Here is a 15,820-nt window from a genome sequence, read left to right as displayed (position 1 = left end):
GGTAAAAAGTAGGTATATATAGCACACGGATAATGGGCGTGATGTTTTTAAAGATCATCTTCGTGCTAAGTAAGACATCTCTGTCGCGGAGCATTTTTAAATATTTATATATAGATATATATCAAGTAGTGAGGGGCGAGTCGATAGTTGCTGAAATTATCATATTGGATAAACTGGCTTCTAGAAAAGAATTCGTTTTAAATTGTATACAGTGTTCATGTTGTGTGGAAATCCTTTCGTCATGCCGAATCTTGACGTCCCCGGATACAGTATAAGAAACATTGAGTTAAGTGCTATGTGAACTAATAGAGCGTGACTAGTCACCTTTTTTAGAGTTTAATGAAAAACAACACAGCTAGTTTCTAAATACTAGCCACGCAAGTGAAACTCATAGGCATATACTAAAATCTTAAGCTATAGCACAAGATAAAAAAAAAACACGACCCAAAATACACATGTCAACATAGCGACTTGAATTGAAACATTTGATCGTATAGGATCATCATTCACATGCGCATAAACACAAATACACACACACACACACATACACCGATACGAACACATGAACATATTTATGTTTTGGTTTTGTGATGAAATAAGAGAAGCAGTACAGAAATTAATAATTGAAGAGACCAAGCAGTACACGTGCCCCTAGACTGTTAAACCGCTGGGATACCACACATGATCTGTCGACCATCTTTCTCCATTCCTCTCTATCTTTTGCCTTGGATAGAATCTCTTCCAATTACAGGCCCGTCCATTCATTTACGTTGTCCTCCCAGAGTCCCATCGCTTTCTCCGTCTGCCTCTTTATTCTGGTGCTGTTTAATGAAGGAAGGTCTTTGCAAGAAATGAGGCCTTGTGATTTGGCCATAAAGTTTTAGTTTGAGTTTTTTGACAGTTGTTAGCAGGTCGTCTTGGGGTCCAATCTCCGTTGTGATCTTAATTCTTATCTGTTCCTTTGTGATGCTGACTTCGTATGGGATGTCTAGGATCCTCATATATTAAATATATATCATGTAAATTTCATTGCTAGGATCTTCCTCTCTAGTTCCACAGTCAGTGTCCATGATTCACACACATAAGAATGTGGCAGTGACCAGGGTCTGAATTTAGTGTCGAGGGCTATGCCTTTGTCTTTTCAAGTTGTTTCAATTTTGTGCAGGTGCAGCTGTCATTTTTCTCCACAATCTTATCTCCAAATTTCTTCGCATTCCCACATTAACTTTCTTCTCTTCACACTTTCATCTCCACATTATTATATTCACATTCTCATATTAACATTCTTATCTCTACATTTTCATCTCTACATTCTCATCTTCACATTCTTCTTTCTATATTCGGTGTTTTAGTTGTAATACATCAAATAAAATGTGATTGAAACGTTATTGACTTTTAATGTATTAAAGGAACGAAATAAATAAGTATTTTAAAACATCATAAATAATGCAATGCAACGCGCATTCCGTTCAAACTCTTTCTGCATCCACACTTTGGAAAAACTGTGTTAGAGGAGACAATTAGCTGCCCGAGTCTAGATGAAACATTGAGGAATGTGTATTACCATTTCAAAAAGTGTAACAATTACAAAGTTATTTTAAACAAGGTTACAAAGACAGTTGGTATGGAAACACAAACTCAAAATCAGCACCCGAAGTGGTCTACCCAGGCAGGTAAAAAGGCAGATTTCAATATTTTCAGAAAGAATATCAGAATAAAATTCTATCAAAAGCTAATGACAGAGAAGATTGGAAAAAGAAAGTTGACAGATCCTGTGTGGTGCCCCAACGGTCCAGCAGACCAAGGAATAGGTGAAAGTAAAGGTGAAGCTAAATGTGAACGTGGACGGACAGACAAACCACATAAAACTAATAGAGTCGTTTCCCTTTTCGGGGGCCGCTAAAAAAAAAGGGAGAAGACGTTGACCTTAATACCCTGTAGACTAGACATGTGTTATTGTCACGTGATTTAACCTGTGCTAAACGCGGGAAATAAGGAAGATGATGACATTGACCTAATTCATGTTGGAGTGGGAAAGTATCACATAACAAGAAAAAGAAAAAAAATATCACTTTAAAAAAAATAAAGCTTATATTTAGAATAATTGTATCAATTGTTTTGTATTAGTTATGTAATCCAACTTGTAATAGATCTAGATTTTTCTAGACTTAATATTAATAGGAAAAACAGTGACTTGGCAGAATTTAAGTCATGCATGACTAAATGCATGACGCGTTGGACGTAATCATCTTCTTTTTTGAATTAACGTCTGTATTATATAAGATAAGAAGATAATAATAATTGTGTGCGATTGGAAACATATGTGAGAAATAAAGTGTACAAAACATTTTACCAGGCAGACAGAGTGAGTTGATATAAGCTTTAAAAAAAAAAAGTTGACCTCCCATCTTTTAACAAAGACATCGAAGTGGCTATACATTTTTTTATCAACATTTGGTGCACTTGGTGATGGTCTTGGTACCCTCACTGACAGCGTGCTCGGCCAACTCACCAGGAAGAAGGAGACGGGCGGCAGTCTGAATCTCAGAGAAGTGATGGTGATGCGTTTGTTGTAGTGAGCTAAACTGTTAGCTTCAGTGGTGGTGATGTGTTTGTTGTAGTGAGCTCAACTGTTAGCTTCAGTGGTGGTGATGTGTTTGTTGTAGTGAGCTCAACTGTTAGCTTCAGTGGTGGTGATGTGTTTGTTGTAGTGAGCTCAACTGTTAGCTTCAGTGGTGGTGATGTGTTTGTTGTAGTGAGCTCAACTGTTAGCTTCAGTGGTGGTGATGTGTTTGTTGTAGTGAGCTCAACTGTTAGCTTCAGTGGTGGTGATGTGTTTGTTGTAGTGAGCTCAACTGTTAGCTTCAGTGGTGGTGATGTGTTTATTGTAGTGAGCTAAACTGTTAGCTTCAGTGGTGGTGATGTGTTTGTTGTAGTGAGCTAAACTGTTAGCTTCAGTGGTGGTGATGTGTTTGTTGTAGTGAGCTAAACTGTTAGCTTCAGTGGTGGTGATGTGTTTGTTGTAGTGAGCTCAACTGTTAGCTTCAGTGGTGGTGATGTGTTTATTGTAGTGAGCTAAACTGTTAGCTTCAGTGGTGGTGATGTGTTTGTTGTAGTGAGCTAAACTGTTAGCTTCAGTGGTGGTGATGTGTTTGTTGTAGTGAGCTAAACTGTTAGCTTCAGTGGTGGTGATGTGTTTGTTGTAGTGAGCTAAACTGTTAGCTTCAGTGGTGGGGCGCCCAAAGAGTTCATTGGGTTCATGGTAGAGATATGGCTTTTGAGGAGATACCTAGTGTCACAGTGCTCTTGTTTCAAAACTTTGGAAATGTAGATGCTATAGCTTTCATAAGCTTTCCTTTTCTTTTACTACCGGTGCGTAAACTCTAACCTTGCCGACTTTAATTCTTGGCTCCACTTGACGATACTTTAAGTGACCTAGTTTTCAATCTGTGCGTGACAAAACTGAGAGTGAAGGACGAAGCGGTCCCTTGCGTGGAAATCGGGCGAGCACGCCACAGAAAACGAACGCGTCGAACCAATAGAAGTGCTGTTGTTTTTTTTACACTATTAATTAAAATATTAAATTAAAATATATATAGATCAAAGCTCTTCGAAAGAACATACACTTTTTAAACCAGGTTGACACAAAATGACTTAGTGTTGCTCCCATATGGTCTGCCTAGTGTGCAGTCGCATATAATTGTGATGTTTCCTAGCACGCTTTACATTTATTATCGTTTAAAACAGGGGTGGGCAAATTGCGACCCGCCGAGGTGTTTTATGCGGCCCGCCGACACCTACAGAAATCAGGTGTGCCCACAGTATATAGATATAAAAATGCAAATATTTAAAAAAATATATGTATATAAATTATTATAAAACGTTTTCAGTAAACGAATATTTCGCTTATTGGCTATACATCAATACAATCAATTCAAGACAAAATGTCTTGAGTGTTCGGTAGGCTTGGAACAAGATCGTAAGTGTAACAACTGATGGAGCGCGATCTTTGACTGAGAACCATAAACTTGAATCAGGAAAGTTTGCACAAAGCTGCATATAAAGTATAATTTCAGATATAGAACCGAAAGAAACAATAGAACGAAGTGGAGCAAGGGGAGCTAACCACGGGTAATTCTGATAAATAATCCAATGTATCCGCTAGCTAAGCATGGGCAAGGCCAAGGAGAAGAACATAAAATCTCAAGGATGAAATTGTTTTGTTACTTGAAGGACATTGACTGTGACTTTGTTACAAATATTTCTAATGAAGTGGAAGACAAAATTTCATGTTGTCTATATTCTCTATTGCAATTGATTGTTTACATATGAAATGTAAATGCATGTTAAATCTTTTCAAACAAGGCTTTCCCATTTCTACAGGCGAGCAAAAAAAAATAGTTTTGTCATTTTCTTTTGCTGAAAGGTGAAACTATTTTTAGTGAAATGAAAAGTACAACACTTATTAAGAGAAGCCAATTCAGCCCCAGAGCAGAGAGAAGTTCCAGTCAGCACTACCACTGGAGTATTATGGGTGCCAGAAGCTGTATTTCCACACTTAAAAAAAACATTGCTGCTGTTCACACTATTTGGGTACACATACATCAGTTCTTCTTCTTCGTTCTCATTTTAAATGTTGAAGGGTTCAGATCAAGTAATCCTATATCTGAGATGAACCACGTAGTGGTTTCCAGATCAGGCAGTTCTCCGAATAGTCTTAGGAGAGTCTTGTTCGGGTCCCTTGATTTAGTATGCACCATTGAAGGACATGGTCAGCATTCCCTGGTGATGCTCCACAAAGGCAGGCTTCGCTCGTCCCGAAATTTAACTTCCGAAACATAAATTGTCTCATTCAGTGAGCAAGCATTTTTTGTGGAAACTAAACAAGTATAATCAATGGTCAATGTTGACTGACTGTAATTTGACAGCAGACACACACAGGGGTAACAACTAGTAAGATAGTTTCACAGTTCCGGAACATTATGCACGAGTGTAAGAAGTAAAATACTGCACATTAAGTACAACAGTATATTTGTGGGAATATTGTGATATAAAAAAGACAACAGCAATTTTAAAAAATCGTAATACAGTGTATATATGAATTAAAAGACATTCTACACAGCAAGCTTATCTTTCTAAGATATATATATATATATATATATATATATATATATATATATATATATATATATATATATATATATGCGGCCCGCCATTCCCAAACGTTTTCTTAATGCGGCCCTCGATTCAAAAATGTTGCCCACCCCTGGTTTAAATGATTGATCCCTGAAAATTTCTTCTCATAATTAGCATTAAGGGTTTTATTTTTTTTTAAATAAGACTTTTAAAGAAAAATTCCCCTTTCAGACCTTGCTTAAGAAAATTGATGTCAGCTGGATGGACTCACCAGGATTCGAACCCCGGATCCGGTTCGGAAGCCAAGCGCTTTACCACTCAGCCACCATGCCTCCAAAATAAGACTTAAAATTATTTTTAGATACTAAGTAGATTTCAAATTAGATATATTGATATTGGGGCGATGTGGCTGATCATACGCTGCTATTTTGAAGGGCCGGCCTTAGGTGACCGCAGTGGGCTCCGCACTTATGCGACAACAGTACGCCTCGCACTTTCATAGGACCCGCGATAATTTTAGGTTTACGTTGTGACGTTGGCAGTTTTGATACTACTCTGAACTTAGATTCTTCATCGTCGGTGAACATTCGTCCTGGCTAGAAGATAGTAATGTTACTTGAACAGTTTACAGAATCTTTGTCTTGGAATGGAATATTGATGAGGTCAATACTATTTCTATAAAATACTATTGAAGTATTTAATTGAACTATACAAACGCGGCATGAAGTTCTTAAAAATCGACACTAGCAGCTGGGAAAATGTAGCAATGGATAGATATACATTAAGAGAGAGCATAAAGGAAGGGTCTCGGATTGCAGATGGCATACACTACAGAAGCGGAAAGAAGGGTGATAACGCAACGGCGCCTAGTGATCACATATGCCCAACCTGCGATTGTAGCTGTGTATCAAGGATTGGCCTCTTAAGTCACACAAAAAGTTGCAAAGAGAAAAGATCGTCTCTCGAGACGTAAAATGCCACAGATTTAATCTGAACTATATCATTATATATATTTATATTCATTTATTATTTTCATTAATCACAAGAAATTTTCATTGTATAAATATTGTTATAAACCTAGTGGTGAGACAGATGGGGGTAGTGCTGTGTGTGTTTTGGACTACGCAAATCGCCGCAGGCCAGCGCTAGACGAGCGGTCAACCGTGAAGAAAAACAGTACACGCCAGTTCGGCAAAGACCCGTACACGTGTTGTAAATATTACGCACACAAGTCACGGCGATTGTGATCAACCAGAGGTCAAGCGACTTTCCATCCAATTCTAGAAGGCCTATGGACCCTATATAAGAGAGAGTGTGTTAGAGTCAAGACACTTCACGTTACCTCGCAATGTGACCAGTACGAGGTGAAGTCAGAAACAATCACCACACTGGAAATTCAACAACTCACTTTTAACAGACACAAATTACCTTAAAAACTTAACAACTTTAATACAAAACACTTTCGACACAACGGACCCAAACACTAACACAGAAGACCTTTGGGCACTACTTAAACGAAGCATAAAACAACAAACAGTAATAATAGCCACTCAAAACAATAAGCACACAACAAGAAAAACATCTGAAAGAAAAACTCCAAACACTACAAGAAGACTCAATCGACATCGAGACAACACAACAAGAACTACTAACACTAGTAGACTATAAATACACAGAGGCACAAAAAAGATGCAGACAAAGAAACATAACAGAAGGGCCAAACAAAGCCTTCCTAAGGCAACATAGAGAAAATAACAGACACACTAGGCAACACACAAGAAGACTAAAAATATAGCTGAGGCATTCAAACAACACTTCCAAAGCATTTACACGAACGAAAAAACAGACGCAGAGGCACAAAATGAAACACTAAAATTTTGCAAACAACTAAAAGAAGACAAAACCGCAATAGACACACTACTCACACTCCGCGACATAGAGAAAGCAGTCAACAGCCTTCAAAACGATAAAACATCCGGACCAGACGGCCTAACAGCGGAATTCTACAAAGCCATTCTGCCCCTTATAGGCCCTATCCTTTTAATAATTTTTAATAATGCACAAGAAAATGGCAAACTTCCGTATCTCTTCAGTGAGGCTTACATCACTATACTAGAGAAAGACAAAAACAACCCAACATTACTAAACAACTACAGACCCATCTCCCTTCTCACACAGACTACAAAATCCTAGCCAAAACACTAGCAAACAAACTACAACCACACCTCCACTCGTTACTACACCCAAACCAACACTGCAGCACATCAGGAAGAAACATAGATACAATGAACCACCGCATACGCGACATCATAACATACGCAGACATAAAAAAAAACACACAACTAGCGCTTCTGACCAACGATCAGGAGAAGGCATTCGATAGAGTAGACCACAACTTCCTATTCAAAATTCTTGAAAGGAACAACATAGGAGACAAAATAATAAAGTGGATTAAGCTAATGTACGCTGACCCACAGAGCAGCTTACTAGTGAACCACACCTTGTCCAACCCGTTCCCTGTGGAGCGATCAGACAGGGCTGCCCCCTTTCCCCCACACTATACACATTATGTATAGAACCTCTCCTACAAAAGATTAGGGAGGACACAACAATAAAAGGCCTAGCAGTCCCGGGCGACCAAACCACCATCAAAATACAAGCACACGCAGACGACACCACTTTCCTCATAACACACACAAACGACATAACAAACATAATACAACATTTTAAAAAATAAGGCCAAGCCAGTGGTTCCAAAATAAATTTAGGGAAATCCGCCATAATGGAGTAGGCAAATGGAAACACAGAAAAGATTTCCCCGAAGGCCTACAAGGCGGTAAGACCCTAAAGATATGCGGGATCACGTGGACGCCAAACCCCTACATACCACACAGTGAAACATGGGATACACTCATCCAAAGAGCACAAAAGACACTAGATAAATACAAACACATAGGTATGACAATCTTTGGTAGAGCCCACATATACAACACACTAATACTCCCCAAAGTCATCTATCAAGCAACCACAACAGAACCCCCACCACAGTTCATACCATCACTAAACAAAACCACTCGCAGCTTTATTTTTAAGAACACAATAGCAAACGTAAAACATACAGCACTAATACAACACAAACATAACGGAGGCATAGGACTGCAAGACCTCGCAACTAAGATTCGGGCTTCGAGGCTCAAGAACGTGGGGCAACTGGCCTTCAGAAACCTGCACAACGAGCACATCTCTCCGAGGTCACGGGAGGTCGCCTACCGTTTGATCTTCAACATGACCCCGACCTCGGAGAGAAAAGGCACAAAGAAAGCGTGCAAAATGTGCAGGACCGGAGAACTGGAAGATGCCCCGTCGTCCAAGCAGCAAAAAACACCCTGGGAAGGCTACTGTCCGGGAGCACTGGGGTGCCGGTGGACGTGGCCAGGCCATCACGACAAACCAGATTCCGGCAGCCAGGAGGAGGGAGGCGGACATCCTCGGCAACATAATTGCCGCAACATACAGACAACTGGTCTGGATGACAAGGACAAAAGTCTGGATGACAGGCAAAGAAAAGACGGCGGAGAGACTAGAGGAGGAACTGAGAAATATGGTCGACCACCATATCCAGAAAATTAAAATATAAGCCCAAAAAAAAAAAGCACGGCGACCCGTTTCTGGAACTCTAATAGAATTAATCAAAACTCCCGGAAGAAAGTCTTGTGCCCCAAGAGAATGTAGATAAAAATTGTGACAGAGCGGGTCAAAGTGCAACATAAGGGCAGCCATTCTAATGGCTTGAAAAAAAAGAAAGGCTCCCACCTTCTTAAAAAGAATATATACCAATGTGTACATACAATCCCCTCACCCTCCTGTATATAACCATGTCACCTTTTTTATGCTGTATATGTAATTTTGTATTTCTAAAATGTCACCATTTATTTAAATGAAAATATATGTTATCATCTGTAAATATCCATCAATCACCTTTTTTATACATATATATATATATTGGGGAAAAAAATTGTATTGCCGAATTTTAAATGTTCCATATTTCTATAATTTTTTACCATAAATACTTTCTTTGTCCTGTACCTCTGAACACCACGTACCATTTTTTTTTAAATTGAAAAAAAAAAAAAAAAATAAGAGGCAAAAAGACTAAGAAAAGAGGCAAGAAAAAGCCCACCAAAAGAGGCATGAAGCCCAACTCTAATGATGAAAATCAATAAATGCTGAGGATTAAAAAAAAAAAGAAGTCAGAAACAGCACGGTATGTGAAGTCAGTCCGGAGAGAGGCTTGGTTTTTGGACAGTCAGTGTAATGGTGTTGCCAACCGTACAGTGTTTGTAATGTATTTGAAACTGTTACTGTTACTTTGGAGCCCCGAGTTGTGAGGTTCTTTTAGTTCGTTGTGTCGTGTGGTGCAGTTTGAAGAGAGCCTGGATAGTAGAGATTCGTTACAATATCGTTAGATTAAATGTTTAGTTTTATTCTTAAAAATCATACACATCGTTTATTAGTTTATGTACAGCTGGGTGTGTATGGTGTGTCTGTTGGGCTGAGCTTGGGAAATAAAAGTAAATAAGTTATAAGGTAATTATAACATTCACACATTGCCATTAATATTACTTTGAATACCTAGACACATTAATATTCAATAATTAAATCAACGAAGACCTGACACCTACAAAAATTAAAAATAAAAACAATCACTATTAGTCAGTGTCATATACAGAATGTCGTAGGCCTCTGTAAAAATAATTAAGACATTATTTAAAATATTTTAAATGAAAGAATTAGAAAAAATTTTAAAAAAATGTTTTAAATAAAGCCTAAACTAAGCTATGTGTGGTGACACGGTTACTGTGTGGTCAACAGTGACACACGGTCAAGTGTTGAGTATCGAGAAGTAGGGGACTTGGGGGCAGTGACTAGTGTGTAAACAAGAGGAGAGAGAGAAAGTCAGCGAGTGAAGTTGGGTATCTGTCTATAACGTTGTCGTGTATATATGTTTTGTTAAAATGTTCCACAATTAAAAGACACTTTAAACGTAAAAGGACTTGTTTCTTCACACTATGTTTATTAAGGGATGGAAACCGCTTGCTAGGCGAAGAAAGAAAACGCTTCAGGGACACCCTTAAAGCTTCTCTAAAGGCGTTCAACATAGACCCAGCCACCTGGGAGACAAGAGGCACATGACAGCATCATGGCGTCGCGCTGTGAAAACTGGCGCAGAGGCTGCTGAGGAAAAGAAAACAGCGCTGGCAGAAGAAAAGCGCCAGAGACGAAAAGCAAGACCAATGACACTAGCTCCAGCTGGAATAACCTGACCGGTGTGCAGCCAAACATTCCGGGCTCACATAGGTCTCACCAGCCACATGAGGAGGCACCAAATCCCAGTGCAAAGCCCTCAGGATGACAAAAGTGGTCATTATCGAACCACGATGGACGAACTATATAAACTAAGCAATGTAGTTATAGGGCCTTCTTATGTTTTTTTTTATCCTTGTCATGATTGTCTTGTTAAAATTTCTATTTAATGAGACCATAATCCTAATTATACCTAGCCACGATATTAGTATTTAATACGTAAAAATAGAAAAAACATCGAAAGGAGCGGGCATCCACAAGAACAAAATTAATTATAAACAATTACACCTCCCAAATGATTTGTTAAAATGATTGACCCCTTTTAAAATAGTATCATACTCTCTAATAAAAAGAATTGCTTTTTGTACATTTTTATGATCACTGACATAGACTTGCAGTGGAACAACATGATTGTAATAACCTTATTTAGAATGTAATAACCTTATTTAGAACACTAAGGCTTTTTACATACGAATGACAAAACAGTTCCTAACGATACAGTACACACACACACACACAAGCTGACCAATTCTATGACTGTGCAGCTGGATGAATCAACCTTGCCTGGTGTTGGTAATGTAGCATTATATAATCAGTAAAAAAAAAGTTATTTATCATGGAAAATTTCCCTTAATTTTTTTTTCACACAAAAAAGTGTAATTGTTTCTGTTGATGATAAGTGATACTTTAAATAGTAATATCTTCTTTGTTTTAGGAGAGTTTTATTATGTTCTAGGAAAGTTGGAAACAACTGATTGATGGCTTTAAGCCCTACTGAACTACACAACTGCATAGCAGACATAAATGTTTTTATTGCAACTGACAGTCATATGGTTAGATTTGTAAATGTTTTATAATGTGGTTGGTTAATAGTCTTCAAAACAGAGATTTGCTACTTTGTATTTTAAGAGTCCTAATTTAGTATTTGAATGTACTAATTTGGAATAATTAAAGTGATACAAAATAAACACCCATACTCATTCTTTTCACTGCAAGCAATTTTTTTTTTTCACATTTTTTTGTGTATAGGGCATCTTTCATGCTTATAACAAGCTCAGTGCATTAAGATCTAATCTCTTTTAGTGGAAACATGGTGGAAAAAGGGTTTCCTTTATGCCTTTAGATGTTTAACAAACACAACTGAGCTGTAGCAAGGTTTAAAGCTCAAGCCCTTTCTATAGATAGCAAAGTGGTTTTATCCCAATCAGTTACACATCCCACTTTTTTAAACATATTATTTTTATTTTATTAATTACCCCATACAAATAAATATGCTGACAGCTGATAATGAATGTCTTTGTGTCTTTCTTTACACTCATAGATTTAGCACTTCAAATGTATGTGTGCAGACATGAAAGAATGCAGAGTGTAAAGTAGTAGTGAATGAAATGTTAATAATCAATAAAAAAAATGATTAACAAATATAAAGTTGTAGTAACATAAAAATAACTTCAAGTTTACATCCATCACCTTTTTCTAGTATCCTCGTGAAATAATATTTTGTTGATCAGCCACATAAATTAACCTTGCAATATAACAATTTATTCTTAGGTCCACTAAATCCAAACTTGTTACACCCCATTTTGAGGTCAGAACCTCATGTATTTTAAGACTGTTTTTATTTGGTAGATGTTATGGTGTGTGTGTTTATATAGGTGATGGTGGGAAGAGATTAGCGATTGGTTGTGAATGATGCAACATATGTGGTGTTGCCATCCTTTGGTGTTAGTTAGGGGAGACGGCTCCAGAACATGAGACTGAAAGATTGTGCTATTATAGTGAGCTAGTTTTTTTTAAAAGATATTATTACTAAAGTCTACTAAATTTATTTCATTTGATCACAAGTTATTTTGTCTATATTAGAAATAAAGTTATATTTAGTTTTGTTCACAAAAGTTATTCAAGTTATTTGAAGTTTTATTAGTTAAGATATATTACTCCTACAATGGTTTAGTTGTCTACCAGCAGTATGGTGCTACTAGTCAACAACCAGTAATAACAGTAGGAACATCTTTAATTTAATATAACATTAGCATATGTAACCATGGCGCAGATGATGTAAAGGTCACTCATTTTTATGTCAGATAATTAAGGAGAGTGTTATGTGACAAGCGCAACTTCCTTTGCTTTCTTCATCTAAATTCTAAAGTCAAGTAGACATTAGAATTCGGTGAAATAAAGATCAATTCCAAAAATCCTGAAATTAAAAAATCCCACTCTTGATTCACAGTAAAGTTAACCTTTCAAACTTTGCAATATATGGGGCACGCAATGTAAAGGTCATCTGATTTTGTGGCCCATGGTTAACGAGGCTGTCATGTAACCAGCACAACAACCAAGTACCTTTACTTTTCCCAAACTAATGTCAGGTACCCATTAGAGCTGGGTAGACTAAGGGGCACCCAAAAAATCCTGAAATTCAAAATCTCAGAGCTCCCTGATTTGGAAACCACTGCGCAGTTCATCTTCTGTATTGGTCTAGTCATATGAACACTCCAACATAACAATGAGAAAGAAGAAGAAGAATAAAAATCCCAGTCTTCACAGACATTTGAACCCAGGACCACAGGTTCAGAAGCCGAGCACTTAACCACTCAGACACTGCGCCCCCATCAGTAATATGTGTTTGCAGTTAATTTTTTTAAAAAAGGAATTCAATTACTTACTTCCTACAGCATCTACTTCATCAAAGACAAGCTTTTTTAGCTATAGCCATTTCGAAAAATTCTCTGATCATTCTGGCACCCTGAAGGTATTACATAAAGAAGTAATAGGTAAAGGTACCCATTTCGGATCTTGCATATTTTGGACACAGATGATGTCTATGGCCATTGGTTAATGAGTCATGTTGCCAGCACAAAGACCAACTGTCTTTACTTCCCCAGCAAAAGTCAAGTAACCATTAGAGTTTGGTATATTTAGGGCATCTTAAAAAATCCTGATCTTCAAATCCTAATTTTCACCAGGATTGGAACTCTAGACCTGTTGCTTGTTGCCATGTGCTTTACTACTCATACTACACCCCATACAAGAATAAGCTAGTCAAAATTTAATAAATACCAACATTTTTTACAAACAAAAATAAAATAGAATTAAATGCATATAATGAAAACTGATTTGACATGGCAGTTGATTTTTGTGCTGGCCACGATACCCTCATTTATCATGGACTACAGAAACTGATGACCTTAACATCATCTATCTGCTCTATAGACACATGATCTGAAAAGGGAACTACTTTACTTTTTACTTTAATCTATGGGGTGTGCTGGTAAAGAGAGTGTAAAACAGACTAAGAACAGATCAACAATGTCAAATTAATAGAGGCTGTAAAAAAATATAGTCTTTTTTCAAGAAATATTTCATTAAATTTTGAAAATACAGACATAATTCTGACAGTAGTTAGCAGCATTGTTTACAACATAAATACAGTGTGACATCACAAGCAATAAAGAGTCACATCTAGAATAATGTTATATATCTGTGTATTTTCCCAATACCTACCTCTATGTTCATAGTGTAAAGTAGTCATTAAATGAATAAGACACTGGTCCCAAAAACCACTATAGCGCCCTATATAGAGAAAAAACTATTAGGAGAGCTACCAGATCTGAAAACCATTGCACAGTTCATCGTAGGTATGGGGTTACTTGTCTGAAACCTCCAACATATAAATGAGAACAGAGAAGTCATTGAATGTACAATTATAACTTTTTTTTCACTGAAACTACCAGATGAAAAACTTAATAAAGAGTCTAGCTATGCTAAAGAAACTCAGGCTTTTCTTCCACCTGAAATACACAAAATCAACTTGAATATAAACTATAACAGATATTTTCACATTACTATCTGTAATAGACAAACATCATAATCATTGTAATAAGGACATCCCTCAGCATTTTGTTTTTCTCTGCCGCCTTTGTTCTAAACAGCTTACTTTATGAATATGGATGTGTGGCTAAATGGCATAAACCACTACGCTACCTATTAAAGGGACCTGATTTAAAAACCCAACTCAATCTGAGTTGTGTTTGCTGAGCATCTAAAGGCAGCTCAAAAAGGTCCTCCTCACACAGATCCACAAAAAAGCAAAAAAGATTAGACCATAGCCCCTGAGCATGCAATAAGCATGAACAATGTGCTACACAAAAGCAATTTTTAAAAAGTTATGACCTGCTTTCTTCATTAATGAAGTATGTATTAAGCAAAGGAAAGAAAAAAAACTTTATTAGAATTAGTTCAAGATAAATATTTTCTGCACTATGTAACAACTTTTTTTTCTATTATTGTTGTAATGAAAAGATTTTTTAAAATTTATGTTAAAACACAAATGTATAGAACATGGGAGGACACCTGGTGTATCCAAGCAATCATTATCTTCAAGAAAATGATGTGAAAAAAAAATATCAAAAGATATAAATAGAACTCCATTTAAGTTTATATACAATTCATGATAGTTTAGAACATAATATTAAAAACAATTTATTCTTTGGCATCTAGCCAGTTTTTTGTTGCTGATCTGTTCTTCTCAATTTTTCTGCACTACTAAACAAAATGTTGGTTACCCAAGATGTTACATGCGCATAATAGTGTGAAAGTGAAATGGTACAAATGTGTGTTGAAATAGGAAAGATAAGAGATTGATCAAAAAATGGAGTAATGTAAACGAGATGTAACATATTATTATTTGTTGAACAAGATTAAAATTCTATTGATGGCTCTATTTGGTGTATACTTAAGAGTCTCAGACGCTCGTAACAATAGTTTTTGATGTGATGGGGGTCTGACTGGATAACTTGTAGAACTTAGCTTTAAAGAGTTGACAGCTACACAAAGTGAAACAAGGACTGTCTGGATAACTTGTAGAAGAAATACACTCTATAGAATGAATCAACTAGTTTATAATCTCTAATCAGGATATGTGGAGTCCCTTGGTAGCGGTCACTATAGGACTTGTATCAATAATTATGTGAATGGGTGAAATCCAGAATCTAAGCCACTATAAATGAATACTTGTCCAGTACAGTGTAGCACAGATGTAATGATTATTGTTTGTTTTTTTACATGTTTGGAATGTTCCTTCAAATTTGTAGATTATTACATCCTAGCCCAAAACTCCAGAAGTCTGGTGGAGGATGTCATTGGGCAGGGTTCAACCCTGTGACCCATCAAACTACCTTCTAGAGTGCAAACCACATGCTGGCAGGATCTTTAAAACTTTTTTTTCTTTATTTAATTACTATATTAGGGATACTTTATTAAATCAGGTTAACATAATTATCTACTTTGTCAACCTTTCTTGTAATTGTCTTAGTCTATT

General features: G+C 36.9%; 1 protein-coding gene across 3 annotated transcripts in view; it reads right to left on the bottom strand.

Moving 5' to 3' along the window:
• LOC129925698 (potassium channel subfamily T member 2-like) overlaps positions 1-15,820 on the bottom strand; it is an 82,931-nt gene that overhangs the window by 50,362 nt on the left and 16,749 nt on the right. The window contains exon 1 of one of the 3 annotated variants that reach the window (XR_008777406.1): positions 13,167-13,252. The exons of 1 other annotated variant lie outside the window; for it this stretch is intronic. The gene's annotated coding sequence lies outside the window, so the exon portion shown is untranslated. Of the gene's footprint in view, positions 1-13,166; positions 13,253-15,820 lie in introns of those variants that run through there. One more of the 3 variants, XR_008777401.1, reaches the window with a different exon arrangement.

The sequence above is a fragment of the Biomphalaria glabrata genome, chromosome 4 (assembly GCF_947242115.1).
Source record: "Biomphalaria glabrata chromosome 4, xgBioGlab47.1, whole genome shotgun sequence".
NCBI classification, from domain to species: Eukaryota; Metazoa; Mollusca; class Gastropoda; family Planorbidae; genus Biomphalaria; species Biomphalaria glabrata.
The sequence above is the reverse complement of the archived record's forward strand: the minus strand, read 5'-3'. Positions and strand labels throughout refer to the sequence as shown.